Source organism: Vombatus ursinus, unplaced genomic scaffold, assembly GCF_900497805.2.
Source record: "Vombatus ursinus unplaced genomic scaffold, bare-nosed wombat genome assembly UNPS02014768.1, whole genome shotgun sequence".
Taxonomy (NCBI): Eukaryota; Metazoa; Chordata; class Mammalia; order Diprotodontia; family Vombatidae; genus Vombatus; species Vombatus ursinus.
Genome location: NW_020954546.1, coordinates 14877272 through 14902569, shown reverse-complemented (window position 1 = coordinate 14902569; position 25298 = coordinate 14877272). Strand labels below are relative to the sequence as shown.

At 42.0% G+C, this 25298-nt stretch overlaps 1 pseudogene; it reads left to right on the top strand.

Annotated features, from left to right (window-relative positions):
- Nucleotides 1-255: 255 nt before the first annotated feature.
- LOC114042915 overlaps nt 256-25298 on the top strand; it is a 195476-nt pseudogene continuing 170433 nt past the window's right edge.

Below are 25298 nucleotides of genomic sequence, written 5' to 3'. Positions count from 1 at the left end.
TAGCAAATGGTCATAAGTGCTATATTGGTATGTTTAGTAGAAGCACCTTAATTAGACTTTTCTTCTTTTTAATAAATATTTCCCAACTGGGAAAACAATAAGGAAGATCAATTTCACTGGCATCTTCTTTGATGGGAAAATTCTCTGTGTCTTCTTCTGTTGGCTCAGAAGTGGTTTCTGTAAGGCCCACTCATTTAATATAGTATCTAGCCTCCTGGCCCCTGGTTCCTCCAAACATGGATGGCAGAAAGCTTAATGGGCTCCATCAGGCTCTGCCAGCAGGACCCAGACTTCCTGCACATGGACCAGAGTGGGTGGAGAGGATGGCTGGTAAAAATACCACCTGCTACACATAAAACTTAATCAGAAGAAAGAATCAAAAAGGAAAAAAAACCTGAAAGTAAGAAAGCAGAGGAACCTCCAAAGCCAGAAGTACTAGAAAGGCAAGAAAGGGATGGAGAAATGAACAGTGAATGAGTGATTGAGGTGGCTGTGGATTTCCCTCAAGAAAGAGGAGATGAACCTGTAGAGGTAATAAGTAAGATGATGGATGGGGCTGATGAAAGGGCGGGGGGGGGGGTGGCCACTGATGTCCCAAATAGCGGTGAACTTCAGAAAGCTATTGAATTACTCACCAAGGCCGTCAGACTGAATCCTCATGGCCATTTTGTGTGCCAAAAGAACCAGCATGTTTGTGAAACTACAAAAACCAACGCTGCTAGCAGAGATTGTGAGAGAGCCATTGACATGAACCTCAACTCTGCTCAGCGTTACAAGTGTCAAATGAAAGAATCCTTGCCCACTGGGAGGAGTTGGCTCCTGATCTGCCATAGCTTATAAATGGGACTGTGATGAAGATGCCAGAACTATGCTAGAAGAAATATAACCAAGGGCCTAGTTAAGATTGGTGGACATCAGTGAAAATACGAAAGAAAATCTAAGGATGGAGAGATCATAGAACAGACTGAAGGCTCTAAAGGAACGTGAGCCAGCTCAAAGGGAGGAAGAAGCCCAGAGAACTGGGGGAGCCCAGTGTGGTTCTTTGCCTGGTTTTCCTAGAGGCATGACTAGGAACTTTAGAGGCATGTGTGGCATAAGAGGGGTCATGCCTGGGATGGCAGGCATTTCAGAGCTCAGCAAAATTCTTAGTGATCCAGAACTCCTTTCAGTCATTCAGGATCCAAAATGCTTCAGGTGGTATTCAAAGAAGTGGTGAAGAACTCCCATATATCCAAACATCGGAGTAACCCAATGGTTATGAATCTCATCAACCAATTGTCTGCCAAATTCGGAGGTAAAACACAAATGCTCTTTTAACAAATAAAGCCCTCACTGAAGTAAAAACAAAGCAGATCACCGGATGGACCTAGTTCACAATAATGTAAACAAAATGTGTCTCTGACTTTGTGGTGAAGAAAGCCAGGGTGCTCTCTTCACCAGATACTCTTCCCCTCCTCTGCCTCCAATGAAACAGAACATTTTACAGTGATTGGCTGACCATCAGTCTATCAGATTATGTTGTCCTACTCAGAATCACAAACTTATGAAACATAAAAGCGGTTCTCTAAAATTTTAAAATTACTTAAAGAGAAAAGGGAAGGTAGTGTATAAAATTATTTTCTTTACCAATCGTAATAGTTTTACCTTGGACTTGATTAGATGTCAGGGTGAGAAAAAAGAGACTTATATTAAACATTCCTTATCCAGTCAAGGAGGAAAATTGGTCTAATCAAAGAGAAGTGAATATTCCTCATTTGACTTTGTAAAATTAGAAATGGGCTCATGCTTATTGGGGTATTTTGATTTTTTCAGTTCTGATGAGCTTTTTTTTTAAAAAAAATGCCTATTTTAATAATAATAATTGTGGTGTTGTTATTCAGTCATGCCCAACTCTCTCTGACCCCATTTGGAGTTTTCTTGGCAATGATACTGAGGTAGTTTGCCATTTCCTTCTCCAGTTCATTCTACAGAATGGGAAATAGGGTTAAGTGACTTGCCCAGGGTCACACAGTTTGTGTCTGAGGCCACATTTGAACTCAGGTCTTCCTGACTCCAAACCAGGCATTCTATCCACTATGCCACCTTGATGCCCAGTAATAATAATAGCACTTGCTATGTGCCAGATGCTGTGCAAAAATTTTACAATTGTAATTTCATTTGATCCTCACAACAACCTGGAAGGTAATTGTTGTTATGATTCCCCTTTAACAGATGAGGAAACTGAGGCAAACAGAGGTTAAGTGACTCACTCAGGGTCATACAGCTAGCATTCATTGGGCTAGTTTTGATGGCAAAACAAAATGTGGGACCACCAATGTACTTGGGCAGAGACTGAAGCTTCCCAAAGCCATTTTAACAAAGGTTCTCTCCTATGCCCACACATTAGGAAATTGGGTGTATTGTGGGTAGGAAGAGAATAGCCAAATTCTTCACTGTGACGTAGGGCATGCTTTGGGGGAATGCTTCTGTAAGATTGGGTCACCACTGGGTAACCTTGGCTCCACTGTTGTCCAATATATCACTGGAAGACAGTAGTTGCATTTCTGCATAGGGAAAGGGAAGGAAGAGGGGTCTTTTCTTTCTTTATGGATATGTGCTGGTTTCCTTTCCTCAGCAACAGACATCTGTTCTCTCTTGGATCCACATTTTTCACTGTTTTCCACAGTCTGTTTTTCCTCATTTTATTGGGTTAAAAATAGGTCTCATAGAGTCAATATTACCAAAGGCTGCCTTTCAAGTGAACATTGCCGAATGCTTGGTTTAATATATGTATGTATATATGCATGTGTGTATATGTACACACACATATAAATGTATATGTGTGTATGTGTATATGTTTGTATGTATATATATTAGGGGCAGATAGATGGTGCAGTGGGTAGAGCACCAGGCCTAGAGTTAGGAAAATCTGAGTTCAAACTTGGCCTCAGGTGCTTGCTACTGTGTGACTCTGGGCAAGTCACTTTACCCCTATTTTCCTCAGTTCCTTATCTATAAAATGGTGACACAATGAAGAAGGCAATGACAAACAGCTCTGGTATCTTTGCCAAGAAAACCCCATGGAGTCGCAAAGAGCTGAGAATGACTGAACAACAACAACAAATGTGTGTATATACATATATGTATGTGTGTATGTATTTATATACACATACACATATATGTGTGTGTGTGTGTGTCCTTAACTTCTCATTTGGCCAAAATATTTCATTTTTTAACTGGATTCTGAGCACCCTAACATTGCTTATTGTTTTTTAAAATATAGGGGGAAGAAGTTCCTGATTTTCCCTTTTATTTTTACTCAGGAAATAGCCCTTAAAAAACTCTATTTGAATTAATCTTTCCATTTTGGGGAAGGAGGGCATGAGGATTGGATTAATGGATACATAAACATGCAGGGGAACTTGGATATGTGATCCAATATTTTTAAAATGTGATTTATAGATTAGATTTGTGATTCAAAAAAAAACAAACCCTCCAGTATCTAAAGCCTGGTTCTCAAGGTGGAGAGTACATTTCAAATATTAATGGGGGGTCTAAATCTGTTTTCTTTTTCAGTTCAACCTTTTGCACTCAAAATTCATGAGTGTTTATTGATTTAGGCAACCTTCCCAGGACACCTGCACTGTGGGTTCTTTCTGTTCAATTTTAATATGCCCTGCCTTATCAATTATTAACTGGCTAAAGTGAAAGCCACATAAATCTCCTACTCTGACCAAAGAGAATGGCTCAGGTTGTTGTTGGGTTTTTTCCTGGAAATGGAGTGTGTGGAGGCACCGAGGGACATAGAAGCCCCAAAGCTTTACACAGAAGGCATCAGCATATGTGGGAATCCCAGATGATTTCTTGCGTTCTGCAGTGAGGGCATATAGCTACCTTTAGTCCGATTCGATTTCACAGTCTTTTTTTAAAGTATATTTATTACTGACTTTTATCTTTGCATCACAATCATTTCCCATACCCAGCCCTAGAATGAATTCCTGTGATGAAAGAAATTAATAAAAAAAATAAGTACTGAGGCAGAAAGCTTGTCTGAAGATGTATGTGTTATTCTGCTTTTGGAGTTTTCATCTTTATCTCTCCTCTGTGAGGGAGGGTGTATACACCTTATCCCCTCTCCCAGACTTCCACTGGGTTTTTTCCCCTCCATTATCCAGAGTTCAACTTCCTTTAGGTGATCTTTAAAAATTCTGATAACTTTTGTTCTTACATTATCTCTATTTCTCATCACATCTCTCCCCTATCCAGAGAGCCATCCTTCATAACAAAGAATAAAAAAGAAACATTCAATCAATAAATATTTATAAAGTGCCTACTATGTGCCAGTCACTGGTCTAAGCGTGGCAATACCAAAAGAAAGGGGAAGGGGAGAGTAGTTCAGTAAAACTAAGAAATGCATTCAACTAAGTCCAACAGTATTATGTAATACTCCATTCTCATGGTCTCTGAGTTGGGCCAGGAAGGAAGGGAAGGTCATTTGCCTCATATTTTCTTTGGGGCCAACCTTGACCACTATAATTCCATAGTACTTAGTTCCTTCCCCCCCCCCCCAACAATTATTTATTAAACACCTGCTAGGCACTGAGCTCGACTCCGATTATATGAAAACTGAAATGAAACAGTCCCTGCTGTTGTAAGGGTAAGAGTGGGGGATGGGGCAATAAACCACGAAATCACAGAGGCATATACAAAATAAAGCAGCATTGTACATACCTGTGCAATCTGTATATGTAACCCTTGCCTTTCTGGCATTCCAAGTTAATGAGGGTTCGCAGAAAGATGCAGTATGCTCCAAGTATCTATGGCAACTGAGCAGACTTTACAAGCATTCCCAAGGACCCATGATGTTTGAACTTGGCATTGGAGAAAACTCTAGGAAGAAGGATGTGGAAAATCCACCTTGGCTGAACTATATAGACCAACATGGAGGACTGTAGGGTCAAGCGATGTGGACTGCCCCCTGGCACTCTGCCCACTCCCTCCTATACTGTGCAGGTTGCTGTCAAAGATGACAACGATTGGGAATGGTGAATAATGCCCACGGACGCCTCTGATTACGGAATGGACTGGTGAGTCACTGACTCTTTCACGCTGAGTCCTGACACTTTCCTCTTCTCCCTCTCTGATCCTAGGTGAGGAGTGGCTCTCCATTAATTGCCTAAATACCCACTTTCTGACATTCCTCCCTCTGAGCCTCAAAAGGGAAGGAATCAATGAGAAAGATGCTGATTTTGCTGCTTACTGGCTGCAGTGTTCCTTCCCTATCCCCAAACCATTCCAAGTGAGCTACGCCCCAATTGTTTATTTCCCTTTCTACCTAAAAGAAAAACAAGTGACTGCCAAATTCTAACTGGCTAATGTGTCTTATTTTCTGGCCTGGGACAATATCTGTAGAGAGAAAATGGTTCATTCTTAAAGAGAGAGGAGACATTTTTACTCTGTACTCTGAGGTGAAATGGGGAAAAGGTCCTGAAACTCCTTTAGTGAAAGCATAACAAATCATGGTGATATTGCATAATACTAATAATTCATAAAAATAAATCCAAGAACAGTTCTCAAGGGGGTGATGGCTAGGGTAAGTCACTTCAGATGAGATTTGCAGTGAGGCCATTTCCGTACAGGGGTTAGATAACTGGAAGGTCTTCAAGCACCCACTCATTTAACAGATGAGGAAACTGAGGCCCAAGAAAGGTAAGTGACTATAGAATCATAGATTTAGAGCTGGAAGAGGCCTCAGAAGTCCTCTAGCCCAACCCCATCCTTCCACATTTGAGGAAACTGAGTCCCAGGGAGGTCTTACCCAAGATCACAAAGTCCGTAATCATCAGAGATAGATTTTGAATTGAGGTCTTCTGACTCCGAAATGATAGCTCTTTCTTCTGTCCTCTCCACAGGGAAGAGTAAAATTCAATTAAGAGGTCAAATGTTTCACTCAAATTTTTAGAGCTACTAATTTCTGGAGACCAGACTCAAGGTCAGGTCCTTTGACTCTGAGGTCTCTGTCTTTCCAATACATCATTCTGATGTTATCTATGTTGGCTCTGGGGTTATAAGATCCCTCATCATCAGAGACAGATTAAGTGCTAGTCACTAGTCTTCTTACTAGGGGTTAGACATTTTAGGAGGATTTACAGTGAGGGTTTAAACAACGAAGTTTTCTGGCTGATTTTTCTTTTGGTCTGGACCAATGATTTAACAAGTATAGGGAACTTCCAATGAAGATGCTCTATCTATCCATTCAAAGCCACAAGTAACGGAGTCTTCTGGTGTTGTCTGAAGCACAGAGAAGCCAGGGACTGGGTCACAAAACCAGCACAGCTCAGGGGCATGATTTGAACTCTGGCCTTCTTGACTCAATAACCAGCTGTCTGCACATAATACTATGTTGCTTCTCTTCCTGGTTAAATAATCATTAGTTAACAAGAAAATTCAATTAACCATCACTTCCTATACCCTGAAACAAGGTAGTTGGGGTTTTATGAGAAATATATACGTATTTTGACTTAGGCAATAGCGTTCAACAAGACACCTCAGAATTCAGAAAGGAACGATGGAGAGAATGAGGATTTTGAGGACTAAGGCATAGATTCAAGTCCAATGTCTATTATACCTGGGAAAGTCACTTCATCCCTTACCACCCAAATTTCTTCATCTATGAAACAGAAGGTTGAACTGGAGCATGGAATCTTAACTTGGGGTCCATGGACTTGTTTCATTTTGTTTTTTAAATATTTTTATAACCATATTTTCACATATTTGACTTACCATTTTATTTTTTATATTTTTTATTATTTTATATTTATATATTTATTTAGTATATTTTTATTATTTTATTTTTATTTTTATTTTATTTTATGTTATAATTTAAAACATTTTGAGGAGCAATCCAGAGGGTTAGCTAGGCTAACAAAGAGGTCTGTAGGACAAAAGATGTTAAGAACTGCTGAAATAGATGGTGCTCACCATTCCTTCTTGCTCTAAATCCCACGTCCTACCGCCTCCCACCAGGTAAATCCTAGAGTGACTTTCTTATGATTTCCCACTTATCAGGAAGGAGTTTCTTCATCACCAGGCATTGGCAGCATGGGAAAGTGGATAAGACAGAGGACTTGGAGTCAGGATGACCTGGGCACAAATCTGGCTTCCATCTTCTAACTAGCTGTGTGGTTCTGGACAAGTCACAACCTCTGGGCCTCAGCTTCTTCGTTTGTAAAATGGAAGAGGGGAGTGGGTATAATGACCTCTAGGATCCCTTCTAGTTCTAATTCTACTATTCTACAAGCCTATGCAGGGCAGCTAGGTAGCACAGTGGATAGAGTATCAAGCCTGGAGTCAGGAAGGCCTGAGTTCAAATCTGGCCTCAGATACTTACAGCTGTGTGACCCTGGCCAAGTCACCTAACCCTGTTTACCTTAGTTACCTCATTCGTCAAATGAATTGGAGAAGGAAATGGCAAACCACTCCAGTATCTTTGCCAAGAAAACCCGAAAAGGGGTCATGAAGAGTCAGATATGACTGAAAAACGACGCAGTAACATCACTGACAAATAAGCCTGTGCCCCGAGATCTGTCCAATTTGACACTCCCTCGTCTTGCCCCGGTCTCCATCTCCTTCCCTGGATCTCTCCTGCTTCCCTGCCGCACCCCCCAGACCCGACCACCTCTAGCACGGGTCCCTGCCATCATTCACTCTCTCCTCCCTCACTCAGGGTATTAGCTCCACCTTGCTTATACTGGATTCTTTTCCTGCTTCAGACTTGGTAGTTTACAGCATCCCTCTCCAGTCCACTTGAACTTCTGCTGCACCTGCCCTTCGTCACACCTCAATCCTCTCCAACATCCACTTTCTACATTCAAAGCTCCCAGCCTCTAAGGCACTGCCAGAGGAAGTCACAGGCCCGCCCATTAGATGTTCATTGTCAGCTTCAATCTGCCTCCACCTGCTGCACGACAGTCCGCAAAGCCAGCTCTGATTTACTGTCTAGAATGCAGCATCGAGCCATCAGTTCAGACCTCGTCCTCTCTCGTGAATTTTCCAATGACTCAGTTTCCTTTCATGCTCAGTGGATGATATCACCTCCTACTCTAACACAGCAGGAATTCCTTCAAGGATTTTCATCCTTGTCTCCACACATCACTATCCAGACATCCATCTGCCTGTCCTTCCTTCAAGTGTTCTCTCTTTCCTAAAGCTAAAGCCCATCTCTAGGTCATTCTACTTATATGTACAAATCATTCTAACTACCTTGACCTCAGTTTTCTCATCTGTAAAATGAGGGGTTTGGTCTCTGAGATCCTTTTAACTCTGGAGCTATGAACCTAGGTCCCACAGACCCAATTTCTTCCATCTTCTCCAGGACTTCACACCCACAAATATCCCTTTTCTCTAATATCTTCAATTTCTCTCTCTCCCTCTTCTAAGCCTTCATTATTTCCAGCTCAATCATCCCTGGGTCTCTCTTATTATGCCTTCTGATGACCAGTCAACCTCTAATTTTCCTTTCTTTCCCAACCAGACTCCCAATGATATGACTATTACCGTTTCTACAGCTTGTCTTCTCATTTTCTTGTGAACACACATAAATCTGACAGTTATCCCCATGCCTCCACTTCAATTATTTTTGGAAGGTTTCCAATGACCTCTTTCATACCAGGCCTTATTTCAGTCATCATCTCATCATAGCACCATAGGTTTAGAGCAAGCAGGGACAAAAGAAGCCATAAGATCCAACCCATTCATTTTATAGATGAAGAAACTGAGGCCCAGTGAAGCTAATTGGTGACAGAGGCAAGATTTACGCCCAGATCCTTTGACTCCAAAGCCCATGATCCTCCCGTCATACAATACTGTCTGTTTTTAAGTCTTTTATCACAGGATCATAAAATCATGTAATTTCAGGGTTGAATGGGAATTAAAAAGTCCTCGCTCCAATACAACCAACAAGAGGTCATCTGACCTCTACTTGAAGATCTTCAAAGAAGGGAAATTTGCCACCTCTGAAAGCAGTCCCTTTCACCATTTGATGATTGTAATTGTTGGGAAAGTTTTCCTTCAGTGAAGCCTTAACTTGTCACTGCGCCCTTCATTCTGCCCTCTGAGGCCAAGTGACAATTCTTATCCCTTTTGCCTATGACAGCACTTCAAATACTTGAAAACAATTCTCAAATCCCTTGTGAGTTGTCTCTTCTCTAGGCTCATCATACCCATAATGAGGTCTTACCTAACTCCAGGCCCAGCACTCCAGCTAGTGAGCAGCTTGGCTGCCTCTTCATTGGAAGAATCTTTGGTGAGTAATAGAAATGCTTTTAAAAGAGCATTAACAAAGAAAGAAATGTGAAACAAATAGAGTCTGGGGGTTTTAGTATATGAAAATGAAGGTACTGTCCATGGTGTGAAGTTTCAGTTCTTGTCTCCTGAGTAAACATTCTATTGTACCCTTTATTCAATGCAAAACTAAGGAGCTATTGTTATTTTTAGGTACAGAAACAGAAGATGACTCTATGATTTCTATGACATTAGTTTGGGCACAAGTATAACCCACCCCTTGCTGTGACCCATCCCTTGGTAGAAAAGAAAGCACCAGTACTTATCCTAATGCTACTAAATGTAACATTTATTATTCTCCTTTACACACTCTCTACCTCAAACTTGGCATGCTATCTCTTGCCTCCTTGCCTTTGCACAAGCTGTGCCTGGAAAGCTCTCCTTTCTCATCTCTGACTCATAAAATCTCTGGCATCCTTCAAGACTCCAGTCATCACTTCCTGTGGGAAGTCATTTCTGATCTATTTGTTAATACCCCCATCTCTCTCTCTTCAAATTACCATATATATGAACATATGTGCTTACATTTTGCATCTCCACAGTAGAATATAACCGCCTTGAAGACAGGGATTGCTTTTTAATTTTCTGTTGTGGCTTTGCCTTGAGCAGGGTCTCAGATGTAGTACACAATTAATAAATGCTTGCTAATTTAGATTGGATTTTTCCAGTAGATGGGAGGAAAATGTGTTTGGTCATCCTCACACTCTCTCCCATGAACTTGTAAAGTAGTCATTTAGGGTTGAGAGTAATAAATATGAATAACTCATGCTTTTAAAGTACTTTATAAAACACTAACCCTTCAACTTCATAAGAAAAGAAGCATAAGAATCATTATTTTAATTTCATAGACGAAGAAACTGAAGTCCAGAGAGAAGTGAAGTAACTGGCCTAGAGTCATACAGGGGTCATTTAATGGGATAGCCAGAATTCAAAATTCAAAACCAGCATTGCATTTTTTGCATATCCCATGAGGCAGTCTGATCAGACTTGATCCCTTTCCCCGGAAGGAGGAAGGGGGACACATAACAATGAAGAGCTACATTGTAGTACAGGGGAAAGAGCCCCGAATCTGAAGCCAGAAGACCTGGGTTTCAAATCCTTTCTCTACCTTGTGTTACCCAGGGAAGATTATTTAACCTCTCTAGATGTGAGTGGACTGGATGACCCTAGAAATTCCTTTCAGTCTTAAATCTATCATCTAGGTATATAAATGTCTTGGTATTTTGCTACTAGTTTATTTTAAGGTTTTATTGATATCTTTTTTTTTTTTACATTACTTTGCAATATGTCCCCTGGGTACACTGAACCCACCCTTGTAACAAAGAAAAACAGTTAAGCAAAACTGGCCAACAAAGTGAATTCCTTTCACAAATTAACCAGTATTCCACACCTATGGCCCCTAACTCTCTACTGGGAGTTTCAGCTCAGGAAATATCTGAGGACCAAGATTGGTCAATGAAATTAATTAGAGCTCCTACTGCCTCTCATTACTCTATTACGGTCATATACCGTGATATGTTTTATCCATTCCCCGATCAATAAGCATCTACTTCATTTCCAATTCCTTACTACCACAAAAAGCGCTGCTATGAATATTTGGGTCAATAGGGGCCATTCTTCCTGTCTTTGACTTCCTTGGCAGGTACACAGACTCCTTTTTAACTTCAAAAACATTCATGGACTCCCACATCCTAGTAGACGCCATTAATATCTGTTGATTAAGAAAAATTTCAATGAGAGAAATCACCTCTGGATCCAGTTCATGAATTTTTGTATTATTAATCATGTCCAGCCCTGTAAATATTTGAAAATTAATGATACATATAGTTTATGACATTGTCTTTGGCCTATAGAAGCAGCACATGCTGGCTTAGAGGGAAAAGTGATGAACCTGCAGTCACAAAACCTGTTTGAATCCTGTCACTGTCACTTACTACCCATGGGACCATAGGTAAGTCACACAATCTTTTGAGCCTCAGTTTCCTCATCTGTAAAATGGAGTTAGACTAAATCAAGGTTTCTTAAAGGGTCTGTGAGCTTAATTTTTCAAATGTACAACAGTATTTCAGTATAATCAGTTTCCTTTATAATCCTATATATTTTGTTTTGTTCATTCAAAAGCACTATTGTGAGAAAGATAATCCATCATCTTTACCAGACTGTCAAAGGAGTCCATGATACAAAAAAAAAGATGAAGAACCCTTGGGCCCAGGTGATCTCTAAGGTCCTTTCTAGCTTTAGCTCTGGGATCAATCAATCAACAAGCAATTATTAAGTACCTACTCTGTGCCTGGCAATACGCTAGGTTCTCAGGAAACGAAAATGAAAGTGAAACAGCAGTGTCTGCCCTCAATGAACTTACATTCTTTGAAGTTCGGGGGAGAGACAATATAGGATTATAGACTCAGACGTGGAAGCAATCTAGTCTTAATACCCTCACTTTACAGATGAAGAAACTGAGACTGAGAAGTTAAGATTTACTTTATTCATTTTAACATTTATGTGTGTGCGTGTGGACTCTCAGAGCCCTTGAAATAATTCCTAGGTCCTCAGGGCTCTGTGACCCACAGGGTGGGAACCACTGCCTTCTACTTCTCTTGTCTTCCCAATAGTATCATCTAGCATAGGGCTGGGTACGTGGTAAGAAAGAGATGTTGGCTCTCAAATGAGATCCCAAATGGAGGCTCAGCCAGTTGGACAGAGGTGAAGATCAAATGAGTAGAGTAACTGGACCTTTACCCAGGTCTCCTGCTCCCCAGGTCCCTGAGCAAAGCCTGCATTTAAGCCTAGAGGACTCTCTCTGATGGAAATCCAACCCTCCAGTCTAGTTGGGGGAAGGAGAATGAGCTACAACCAACGACCTGAATTAAATCTTAAACGAGAAGCAGGCGGCCTTTGAAGTTGCTTTATTATTACAGATGGGAATGGAAAAGAAATGTGAGGTTATATCGGGGTGGTGTAGCAGGACAATCAAAGAAAGAAGGCCAACCTCCAGGATCATTTGAAGGCCCCATCTTTAGGCAGAATGGCGTCTTGCCTGCATTTTACCGTGCCATGGCCATCCACGGTAACTCCCACGATGCTCATGAAACTGATCAGTGTAAAGGAGCCCCTGCCATCCCTCTGGTCCTTGTGTGATCAGATCAGGGCAGCTGCCTTCCTTAGCCAAGTGATTGACACTTGGCTCCGACAGCGGTGGGAGACATGCTGACGCCCACTTAAGGGAGAAAGATAAAAGCTCAGGAAAGCCTGCCCCGCCCCACCTGCCTGGTTTCCAGACCCCTGGTGCTCTTTCCCATCTCATTTTCTGATTATTCTTTCATCTAATCAGCGGGGACAGAAATGGATGGCAGGGGGAGGGGTTCATCTTGATGCTACACAAATACCAAGCGTTTCTTAGATTTTATTTTCGTGTTTAGATGTCAACGATTTTGTTACAACATGCCTGAAATCAACACTGGCTGCCCCATGTTGGCTCGGCTCAGGATATGCATCTATTGAACACAAGTCACAGTCTTAGACCTAAAGGTGCAGGAAACCTCGGAGGCTTTCTAGTCAAACTCTGTTTTACAGAGGAGGAAACTGAGGCCCAGCAAGGTTAAGTGTTTTTCCCAAGGTAATACTGAAAGGAAGCATCAAAGACAGGATTTGAACCCAGATCCTCCGACTTCAGAGCTGAGGGGCCTCCATTCACACTTGGGCAAAGCCCCCAAGCTCCTCCTCCCTTCCTATTACAACTCCTTTATTGTTTGCCTTTTTCCCCCAAGCCCCTCTGCAAATCCCTTCTCTTATTGAATCTCTCTGCTGTTTCCCCCGGTTCTCAGAGTCCTCCCAAAATTATAATAATTAATAATAATGATAACTACTAACACTTATATAGCATTTACAATGTATCAGGCACTATATTAAGTGCTTGACAATTAATAATGATAGCTAATAGCTACATAGCAAGTACTATGTGCCAGGCACTGTACGAAGCACTTTACAATTATTATTGCGCGTGATGCTCACAACAACTCTGGGAGGCAGGTGTTATTATTATCCCCATTTTTGCAGATGAGGAAACTGAGGCAAACAGATTAAGTGGCTTGCCCAGGGTCACACAGTTAGCAAGTGTCTGAGGCAGGATTTGAACTCAGGTCTTCCTGACTCCAGGCCTGGAGTTCTGTCCACTGGGCCACCAAGTCCAGATGTTGTACATAGGAAGGGTATGCTCCAGTCCTTCCCTTCTTTTGATTCCTAACATAGCACAGTGAAAAGACAACTGACCCTGGAGTCAGAGCACTTGGGTTCAAATCTCTCTTCTAATATTTACTACTTGTATGACTTTAGGCAAGTCTCTTAACTTTGATAGACCTCGGTTTCCTCGTCTCTAAAATGAGGGAGGTTTGTACTAAAAAGTCTCTCAGGTCCCTTTCTGCTCTGACTCTGTGATCCTAAGTCTCTTTCCTCCCTGAATCTCGGTTTTCTCAGCATGTTCTCTACCAACCACAGACTGGGAAAGGAACAAAGAATATCACCTTTGGCTTCTCATCTACACTTAGAGACCTTATCAACCAATCAATCAACATGTATGCCTGCTCTGTGCCAAGCACTGTGTCAATCCCTGTGGATACAAAAAGAGCCAGAGGACAATCCCTGCCCACAAGGAGCTTACGATCTAGAAGGGAGGGCAACATGTAAATATACAAAGCAAGCTACACAGACAAAGAGGAAATAATTAACAGAGAGAGGAAACTAGAATCAAGAGGGGTTGGGGATGGCTTCCAGTAAAAGATGGAAATTTAAGGAGAGCATTCCAGACAGGGGCAGCTGCCAGAGAGAAAGCCCAGAACCAAGAGATGGAGTGTTCTGTTGGTTGAACAGCCAGGCAGCCAGGATCACTGGATCAAAGAATATGTATGGTGAGGGGGATGTGTAAGAAGACTAGAAAAGTAGGAAGGGGCTATGTTATGAAGGGCTTTGAATGCCAAACAGGCAATTTTGTATTTGCTCCTGGAGGCAATAGGGAGCCATTGGAGTTTGAGCAGGGAGGTGACATGATCAAACGAGTGCTTTTGGAAAGTCATTTTAGTGGCCAAATGAACAATGAATTGTAGTGGAGAGAGAATTGAGGCAGGCAGACCCACCAGCAGGCTATTGAAGGCTTGGTAAGCTTGACCTTGATCCGATTCATACCCAGACTTGCCTAAATCACCTCAAACCTCCTGTTATTTTAACCCCTTGACTGCCGTAACACCCCCAGGTCAGGATTCTATCTGTGACAGGAGTAATAAAGAGACATCTGAGGAGAGCCTACCCACCACTAGGTTTCATGATAGAGAATGATATTTTAAAATGCTGGAGCATTAAGGAACTTTAGGGATCATTCAGTTGGGCCATTTTACAGAGAAGGAGGCTGAGGACCAGAAAGGGGACATGAATTGCCCAAGATCTCACATCCCCACCAACACTCTTTCAATAACCCAGGCAGGACCTTTTGTCCTTTGGAGTTTTTTCAGTCTTCTTTGATCCTACTTGTACTTGAAGATTGTACAGCCTTGTATTAATGTTAGTTGGGTTACATTCACTGACCACCCTTTTCATTGTTCCTAAAACAACACCTTTTGGCTTCCTTCAGGTGGGTGAGGTGCCTATTTATAGTATTCTGCAATTCAATGAATACGTCTGTGTTTTCTTTTTCCACCCCCTCTAGGATTGTAAAAGCTTCAATCATTTCCCCTCTTAAAAAAAAAATCTCCTAGTATCCCTAGTTTGTCAATCAATCTCCATCTTGCTTGTCCTGAAACAGATGCACAAAGAAACACAGTATGGGAGGCTTAGAGCTGGATGAGACCTAAGACCATCTAGTCCTCATTTTACAGAGAAGGAAACTGGGAAAAGGTAAATTAAGTGACTTTTAGGATCAAAGGAATTGGAAAGGATCTTAGAAATCATCTAAACAAAGGTTTCTTGCCTCAGGTCTATGAACTTGGGAGTTTTTTTATATTTTGATATGAAAATATATTTTAACATATTTTGTTATATAGATTGAAAATGAATTTCAAAAAAATTAATTTAAATATAATGTTTCCTTTGTAATACTAAACATTTAATATTTTATACTTTCAAAGCCATTATTCTGAGAAAAGGTCCATAGGCTTCATCAGACTACCAAAGGGGTCCATGACACACAAAAAGCCTAAGGACCCCTATTCTAGTCCAACTCCCTCATTTTGTGGATAAGAAAACCACAATCTAGAGACCTTAAGTGACTTGTCCAAGGTCACACAAGAAGAGGACAAAGAGCCAGGATTTGAACCCAAGTCCTCTAGACTTCACAGGCAGCCCTCTCTCCCATGTACCATGCTGCCTCTCCAAAGCATTTTCTATGTTCATGGAAGGACTTTACAATCAGTCTTACACACACACACACACACACACACACACACACTGATTACATAATCAAACAAGACAGAAGAGGAAGGTAGGATTGATCATGTAAAGGAGGACCACGAACAGTGAATGGATACAAGTTGAGGAGATTGGTTGGTTGATTGACTGTTGTCCTTCATGCTTGAAGAGGACCAAAATGTGACATCATTATGATGGAGACAAGATACTTTGCGTCTGACGTAGCTGATCAGACCAATAAGAGCTCGGAAGGATCTACCACAGGTTGGGCACAAAGAGTCCAAGCCAGCTTTGGAGTGCAGATGGCTCTAAATTTGTTCATCTCATGTTTCTTTTGGAGCCATCACAATTCTGCATTGCTCGTAGAGCATAGCACCTTCTCTGGTGCAGGCACACCATGCTGAGTAGTCCTTTGCCAGCGTCTCCCATGTCTCACAATCGATTCCAAGGTTCTTCAAAGGGATCTTAAGGATATCCTTGTATTGCTTCCTCTGACCTTCATCTGAGTGCTTGTTTTGTGTGGGCCTTTGGTAAAACAGTCTCTTAGGCAAATGCACATTTGGCGTTTGAACAACATGGCCAGCCCATCAGAGATGTTCCTTCTGCAGAAGACTTTGAAGGCTTGGCAGTACAGCTCAAGAAAGGACTTCCATGCCTGGTATCTGCAAAGAGGTAACTTTAGGCTCAATGTCAGGAAAAATTTCCTAACAATGTCCATGAGTGCAATGGGTTACATTAGGTGAGGAGGTAAGGTGTTTGTCCCCCACAATAGTCATCACACCAAGATGAGCTAACCACTTGTTGGGGGTTTAATAGAAGAGATTCCCATCCACCCAATTAAATAAAAAACAGTTGTTAAGCATCTACCTTGTGCTGGTCCTGAGCTGGGGGCTAGAGAAGCAACGACATAAATAAAGTGTTTCCTGTCCTCAAAGAGCTTACATTCTAGTGGGGGAAACAACAGTACAAGTTAGAATTGTATGTGTATATAAAGGCCATATATACGCATGTGTTTTATATGCCTATATACATCGTGCACATATAGGCATATATTTATGTGTGTATACATATCACACATATATTCACACATTTCTATTTGTATACATGCACACACACATACACATACACACAAAGTGATTTCAGGATGGTTAAGGCACTATCAGTTGGAGTAGGGGGAGGGAGTTGTGCTGGTTTTCTAGATATGGATTGGACTAGATGCCTCTGAGGTGACCTCAGATCTCTCTGAGATTGTCTCAGAAATAAAATATAGATTCAGGAGCCTAGGAGATGAGAAAAGGAAAGGTCATTGACATTGGAGTCATTGAAGAAGGGCCAGGGGATCCAGAGCTAGAAGGGACCTTAGAGATGAATCTAGTCCACATGGTCATTTTGTAGATGTGGACACTGAGGCCCAGTGAGGGACCTTGTCCAAGGTCCTAAAGCTACTAAATAGCAGAACTGCAATTGGGGTCCAAGTCCCTTGACCTCTAATCCAGTTCTCTATCCTCAAACCAAAGACTTTATGAGAGAGGCAGGATTCCAGCTAGACCTAGAAAGACAGAGAAGCTTTTTGTAATCAGACAATGAGTTCTTTTTCATAATTGCATTCTGTGTTTTTAATCATTGTATGCATAGATTTAGTTTTTAATCATCTCCATCTCCCTATATATCCATTCTCCTCCTCTCCCCAGACATCCATCTCTTTTAACCCAGAATAAAAAAAAAAGAGGGCAGGAAAATGCAGTTCATCAAAACCAAGCAAAACATCCACTAAATCCAATGGTGCATGCTATGTTCCACACCCATATTTCCCCACCTCTTTTGCTGTTCTGTTCATGCCAGCAAAAGAATATGTTTCCCTTCTTTTGGATGTCTGGGGAGGAGCAGTAAGAAGGAGTGGAGATTCAGAATGAAGTCTCTCCATCTCTGAGGTCATTTTGTTGTTCTTCCTGAATCTTCCATTATACGTGGTGAACTGGACTGCTCATGGATGGGCATTCTAATTGTTGATGGCCCATGATTTTATAAAAGAGATGGATATTCTTTCTGTTTTGTTCCTATTTTCCCCTTGAGAAGCACTCCACAAGCCTTTGTCTCTTTGCTTTTCTTTCAGAAACCCTTACCGAATGACACATACATCCTCTTTTTCTTTTCCACTAGGCTCCTAGTCAGTTGTGCCCAAAGCAAATGTCTTCATTCCATTTACATTGTTGCCATTGTTGTGTGTGCTTTCCTAGTTCTACCCTTTGCAACAGTTCATCTAAATCTTTCTATGCTTCTTTGAATTATTCATATTCATCATTTATTTCAAACCAGTACCACCGTTTGTTCAGCCATCCCTCATTCAATGGACATCTACTTTGTTTTCAGCTCTTTACTATCATAAAAAGTGCTGCTATAAGTATGTTGCATGTATGGAACTTCTCCATCTTTGACTTCCTAGAGACACGTGTTGAGCAGTGGGATCCCTGGGCTAGAGAATACGGACATTGTCATCCTTTTCTTATCACCATCTCAAATCACCTTCCAAAACAGTTGGCCCATGGTTCCTCCAATTATTATGCTTGGCTTTCTGGAGCTCCTCCTATTCTGACTATCCCCATGTTTATCATCTTTGTCATTTTGCTGGGCATGAGGGGAAACCTTAGAGTTGTTTTGATTTTTGACTATTTTTAAAATAGGGGTGTATTTTAGATAAAGTTATATTTTTCCTAATTATAGAGTAAGGAGATCTTAGATAAGCTTTTTCCACACTAACTATCAGAGCTTTAAGGGGCCTTGCAGGGTTTCTCTCCAAGTCTGAGCCCCTGATGGACACCAGAGAACAGTGCCTTTGGGCAGAAAACATAAACAGATCCCCCAGGAAAACTCCCCTCAAACAGACATATCAGAAACAGAGCTGGAGGATGAAACCAAATGACTTTATGGGTCCCTCGAGGTTCTGGCAGTGTTTAAAAGACCTGTTTTTCTGGGCACCAGCTAATCCCACTGAAGGTGCCCCAAACTCACTGTGGTCACATTCAACTGTTTGTAACAGCCCTCAGAGTCTCCCATGAAGTGTGAAATAATTTCCAATAACAGCTCTACTGACAAATGGCAATAAAAATAGAGACTAATATAATGGCCATAAGAATCTTTTGGATGCCTTACAGTGTTTCAACAATGTGAGTTCTCTTCTTAATAAGAATAAACCAGAACATTAAGACAGCAACATAAAAAGCTTGGTGTTGTGGAATGAACAATCGACAGGTATCAAGGAACCTAAGTTTAAATACCAGCTTTGATATTTACTTGCTTTGTGATTTTGGAGAGATCACCATACTTTTCAGGCCTTAGTTTACCCAGTTGTGAAATGGGGGAAAGGGATTGGACTACACAGTCCCATCCAGTGGTAGAGTACTATGATCCTAAAACCTAAAACTAGAACATAACTAGGGTGAGGTAACAGAGGGGCTGTCTCAGGGCACCAAAGTGTAAAGGGTGCTTATACCCCTTCTGCAGAAACAGTTAAAATTAGGGCCTAGTTAGTAAGAATAATTACTTAAAATTCAAAGTTGCTTGATGACACCAGTATGTCCCACACCAGGTCAGCCACCCACAAATTGAATTTCTCTTCAAACATCACTTTGATGGTGCTTTTCCTGCTGCTTTCCACTGTCTCATTTTGTGAATCTTGTTACAGGTGGGAAAAATGATAGTAGCAGTTCCACTTATAACCTAGGTCAAGAGTCCTAGAATGTCTGAGCTGGGAGGAGATACAAAAATTGTCATCTCTCTGAGGTAGCTTGTCTATCCAGCCTGCCCATTCTAAGTGCCTGAAACTCCTCATTAGGAATCATTTTTAGTTGATAAATCTCTTTCAGCTGAGAGAGCAACCTTCTAATGATGAGTTAATTAACTGAACATTAGAAAAGCTCACATCAAGCTTTTGATTACAGTTATAGAAACGCCACACTCTAACCTTTTCTGATTTTCTAATTACAGTTTCTCAAAATCCCAATTATTTCTCCTTCACTAACAATCACCTTTAAATGCAGTTTCCTCTGTAGGTGGCCAGGTGTCTCTATGGGGACAATGAAGTTTCTCATTTGATAATCAGAACCATCTCAGGGCATGATCGATCAATCATTTATTAAACCAACAAGCATTTATTAAACACATACTGGATGCCAGCCTCTGTGCTACATGCTGAGATGCAAAGAAAGCTCTGGGAGCTTACATTCAAGATGGGAAGGTGACATTGCGTGTATGCAAGATACAAAGAGAGCAGATGGATTGTAATCCTAGAGGAGAAGGCCCTAGAAAGTGGGAGGGCTAGGAAGAGAAGACTTCCTGCAGAAGGCAGCATTTGAGTTGAGTCTTATTGTAAGGTGGAGGTTCTAAGAGGAAAGGTGAAGAGGAGGAGCATTCCAGGCAGAGGCAGACAGTGCAAAGGCATGGAGATTGGAGATGAGTGGAGTGTGTTGTACAAAGCATGTTAAGTGGGCCAATAAAGATGGACCTTAGAGTATACAGTGGAGACATAAACATGAGAGTAGAAACATTGGAGGGAGTCAGGCTGTACAGAGCTTTCAATACCAAACAGGGGAGTTTATATTTGATCCTGGAGGTAATAAGGGGAGAACAGAGTTTAATGAGTAAATATGTGTGACAGAGTCAGACATCTGCTTTAAGAAATGATGCAATAGAAAAAGCAGTGTACTGAATTTGAAGTCACGGGACCTGAGTTCAAATCCCAGCACTGTCACTTACTCCTTGTATGACTTTGGCAAGTGACTTTCCCTGTGCCTCAGTTTCCTCCCTTGTCATATGAGGGGGCTGGACTTGATGATCATCAAAGTCCTGTCCCAGCTTGAAAACTCAATGCTTTGGAAGCCATCTTTCATGGAGCTGGTAATTAGCAGAGCCAGAACTCAGACCCTGCCCCCTGCCCCCTTACCAACCCTGCCAATCCCCACCCTTACCCAATTCAGAAAAGAGAAGCTAGTGCTGGGTTTGGGGTCAGAGAACCCGTGTTCAAATCCTAATTCTTCTTGTGTGACCTCTTTGAATCTCACTTTCTTCATCTGTTAAATAATAGTGTTGGTGTAGATGATCTTTGAGGTCCCTTTAATTTAATTTATTCTATGAATTCATAAGGAATTAATAAGTACCTACTGGGGGTGGGAGTATATGTAGGGGGAAGGGAAAGAGGAGGGAGATTAGTTCTTTTGTTTACAGAAGGAAACCACCTCTGACAGAGATTGTTGTCAAGAAGGAGAAATGTGCAAAGTGATTGAAAGAGAAAATCCCACCTAGAAAATCCAGCCTGCACATGTTCAATGGAGTTGATGGTTATCAAGGATGTGGAGGGTGGGAAGGGGTCCCTCTGGAAGGCAGAGGACGTACTTCTAAGGAACCTTCTCACTATAATCATCAAGTCTAGTGACCCAGAGCTGCTCCCCACATCAGACCCACTCAGAACAAGTGGGCCTAGCTGCTGCCAAGCCCACCAGAGGCCCACCACGCATGACTCATGTGGACATCCTAGGCCAGTGGCTTCTGTAATAGGAATGTTTGCTTTCCAATGCTCCCCTGCCCAAAGTGGCCATGCTTCGAGGGGCAGAACCTCCCTGGTGAAGCAGGTTTTCATAGGATTTAAAGTTAGAAGGGTCCTTGGAGATCATAGGATCATGGCACTGGAGCCAAAGGACCCTTTGGGGGCCATGAAGCCCAACCCGTAGGAAAATCGAGGCTCACAGAGGCTCACAGTTACTTAACTAAACCATGGCCACACAGGTAAGTAATAGCAGAACCGAGATCTGAACCCAGGTCCTCTGATTCTAAACAGGACAGCTAGGTGGCTCCATACTGCATAGAGTACCAAGCCTGGAGTCAGGAAGGCTCATCTTCCTGAGTTCAAATTTGGCCTCAGATACTTACTAGCTGTGTGACCCTGGGCAAGTCCCTTCACCCTGTTTGTCTCAGTTTCCTCATCTGTCCAACGAACCGGAGAAAGAAATAGCAAACCACTGCAGGGTTTTGCCAAGAAAACCCCAAACAGGGTCATGAAAAGTTGGACAGGACTGAAAAATGACTGAACAATAACAAATTCTCATTCTAAACTCAGTGCTCATTCTACTGTTATCTCATTTTACATATAGGAAAACTGAGGAGAAGAGAGATAAAGTGACTTTCCTGAGGTCACACATAGTAAGTGGCTCAGCTGGGACTTGAAATCAGGTTCTCACACCCCACACCCACATAACAAACACTGAAGTGCCTACACTGTTCTAGGTAGAAGGAATATCTTGGGCTCCTTCCACAGCACCCGGGAGTGTGCTGGAGCCAGTTCATGTGACTCAGGAAATCAGAAGTTAAATTTTCAGTCTGAGAATTTACACCTCAGAAATCAGCAAATGCTATGAATCAGAGATTGATTTATTGTTTTGTGGATTTTTAGATTTAAGATAGTGATGTAGAAAATGTTGATAATATAGATTAAAATCAAAAGCATGCCATGTGCACTCTTTTTTTTTTGGAGAGTCAGTTGTTAAATATTTACCACCACACCACTAACTGGACCACCCCTGTTTTGTTTGCAGGTAAATAAACTTAAGGTCATAGGAGTTAAATGACCAGTCCAAGGCCACACATAGATTATAGCAAAATTTGGATTAAAAACATGGGTCTCCTGGCCCCCAGTCCTCCTCCTGCCCCTCAATCAGGATGCCATTTTGAGAAAAGGATTTAAATGTCCAATCTGTTTGCATCCCTCTTGGCTTTCCTGGTCTCGATGTGTGGGAACCAGCCAATCCCATTCCTGTTTGCCTGTTGTTCTATATAAACGTGGCCTAGAGTCTGGACCTCTCCCTCCCTCACTCCAACCCTCTATTCCTGACCCCCACTTCCTGATTTCAAACACAACTTCCTTTTCATGGCAATTGGGGTAAATGACTTGCCCAGGGTCACACAGCTAGTAAGTGTCAAGTGTTTGATCTGAGGCCGGATTTGAACTCAGGTCCTCCTGACTTCAGGGCTGGTGCTCTATCCACTGTGCCACCTAGCTGCCCCCAAACATAACTTCTTGCTTCTGATACCCAGCTCTCCCTTCTCCTCACGGAGGGGATATGGTGATTGCTAGCCCTCCTTTTCCAGTGCCAAGCTGTTAAGTGATTTGCTCAGAGTCACACAGCTAGAAAATGTCACAGTCAGGATTTGAACCCAGGTTCTCTGGGCTCTACATCCAATACCCTTTCCCACCATGCCACAGCTGCCTCCAATAAGAAACTAATCAATCAACTAGAATTTATTAAGTTCCTACTATGTGCCAGGCATCATTTGGAGAACTAGGCACACAAGCATGACAGATTAAACATTCTCTCCTTACAAAGGGCTTGCATTCTAATGTGAGAGATAAGAAGTATATGCATATGTATATGTATACATATATATACATATATAAATATATATATATATATATATATATATATATATATAAATGTAAAGTGTAGCCCAGCCCTGGAATTGTTCAGTCAGAGGTTGGAGCAGCATGGGACTAAAGGAAAAGTGCTAAATTTGGCACCAGAGGACTTCAATTCGAATCCTGGGAGGAAATGAAGAGACTTACCCAAGTTTACACAGAGAGTCAGTAGCAAATCCAGGTCCCTTGGCTTTCCCATTCCAGTCTCTACCATTTACTATCTATGTGATCTTGGACAAGACACTTGAAACTCACTGTAAAGTGAGGGTGCTAGTCTCTATGGCCTCTGAGATTCTCTGATCCCATGAATTTCAAACCATACCAAAAAATGCATATAAAAAAATAGCTAACAAATAATTGGTTAAGAAAAAATACAAGTAAGAGGGAAAAAAGAAAGCTTGTCAGGAAAAGGGGATTAGCAACAACCTCACTCATCGAGGTATCCCCAGATCTCCCAGCTGTAATAAAGTGGAAGTTTTCCCCTCTGCCTAACATCCCTCCTTTCTACTTCTGTAGAAGGCTGTATTGTCCTCCACGGAGAAAGAAAAGCATTGATCTCTTCCCTGAGTACAACGTCCCTCCTTCCCCTAAGAGGTCCCTTGTCTGGTACCAGTAATGTATGGTCTTCATTTATCAGGGGCCCCCTCCTCCGATGCCATCTATCACTTCCTCTGGTGGAGAAGACAGTGGCAGATGGATTTTGCCCAAGAGTTCTAAAGAACCTGGGAAACCCCAAGAGCTCAGCTTTATTTATAAACTGGAAGGAACAAACAGACAGCTGCAGATGGCCCAAGAACTGAAATGCACCACTCAAGCTGCCATGCTGCTTCTGAGCTTGCTGGTTAGGCAGCTCCCTAGATTGAAAAGCCCTAGGCTGAAAAATTGCTCTCTGTGCTTTCCCTGATGCCTCAAATCCTCTTAAACAGGAGTCCAATTTTTCAATGAATAATCACAAGGAGAGATCAATCAAATGAGATAACACGCGTAGAGCACTTTGTAAACCTTAAAGTGCTATATTAAAGCTAGCCAGTGAAGCACTGGGGAAGAATCTGCTGAGTGAAATGCACCTGGACTGTGCCTAACATCTCATTTAAATTCGTTTTAAAATAATAGCTAATGTCTCTAGAGCAGCTACAGACATGATCACGTTTAATCCTCAGATAACCCTGAGAGGTAGGCGCTATTGTGGTCCCCATTTTACAGATGGAGAAACTGAAGCTGAGAAAAGTTAAAGGACTTGCTTAGGGTTGCACAGCTAGTACCTGTATGAGGACAGGTAGATGCCCAGGTTCTCCTGACTCCAAGTCTGCTAAAGCGCAGAAAGAGATTAGACATTATGAGAAGCCTGGCTGTATGTCTCAGGTTGGTTACTGTGAGTGGCCTCATCAGAAGGGGAGGGTTCGTTGCCCCAGGAATAAAAAAGTTTAAGAGAATATGAAAGAATGCTTGGATCAGGGATGGCTTTCTGACCAAAGACATACAGAAACTTTCATAGGAAGAGGAGGAGGAGGAGGAGGAGGGGGACAATGGGGACGCCTGAAAATTTCATCTGTATAAGAAACGCCCCCTTTGGAAACTGCTGCCACCTATGCAGGCCAACACATTTCACCTGTAGCTTCATCAGGCAAATTTCTGATTTACCTGCAGTACTAAGGGGTTAGGTGCTTTGCCCATTTGCCCACAGCCAGGATGCCCAGAGGTAGAATTTGAAACTAGCACTTGCTGACTCCAAGATCAGCCTTCAACCCACTATGCCACCCTCCCTGTTTTGGCTTATAATGTGCCCCAATATCTGGCCCAGATTTAGCCTAAAGCTCAGAATGTGGAGGGGGTGGGCACATCATCAAGATCAGAGGTGAAAGAAAAGGGACATCACCCTGAAAGCACCAAGAAAAGGGCTCTTTCTTCTTTGGAGGCAATGAATAGGACCATTGCCTCCTCTGCTCTGCTCCCCTGACTGCTGATAGCTTTGCGTGCTTGTATTCTTAATGCCTCTCTTTCTGTCTCTCTCTCTGTCTCTCTGTCTCTCTCTCTGTCTCTTTCTCTGTCTCTCTCTGTCTCTTGTTGTCTCTCTGTCTCTGTCTCTCTCTGTCTTTCTGTCTCTCTGTCTCTGTCTCCCTCT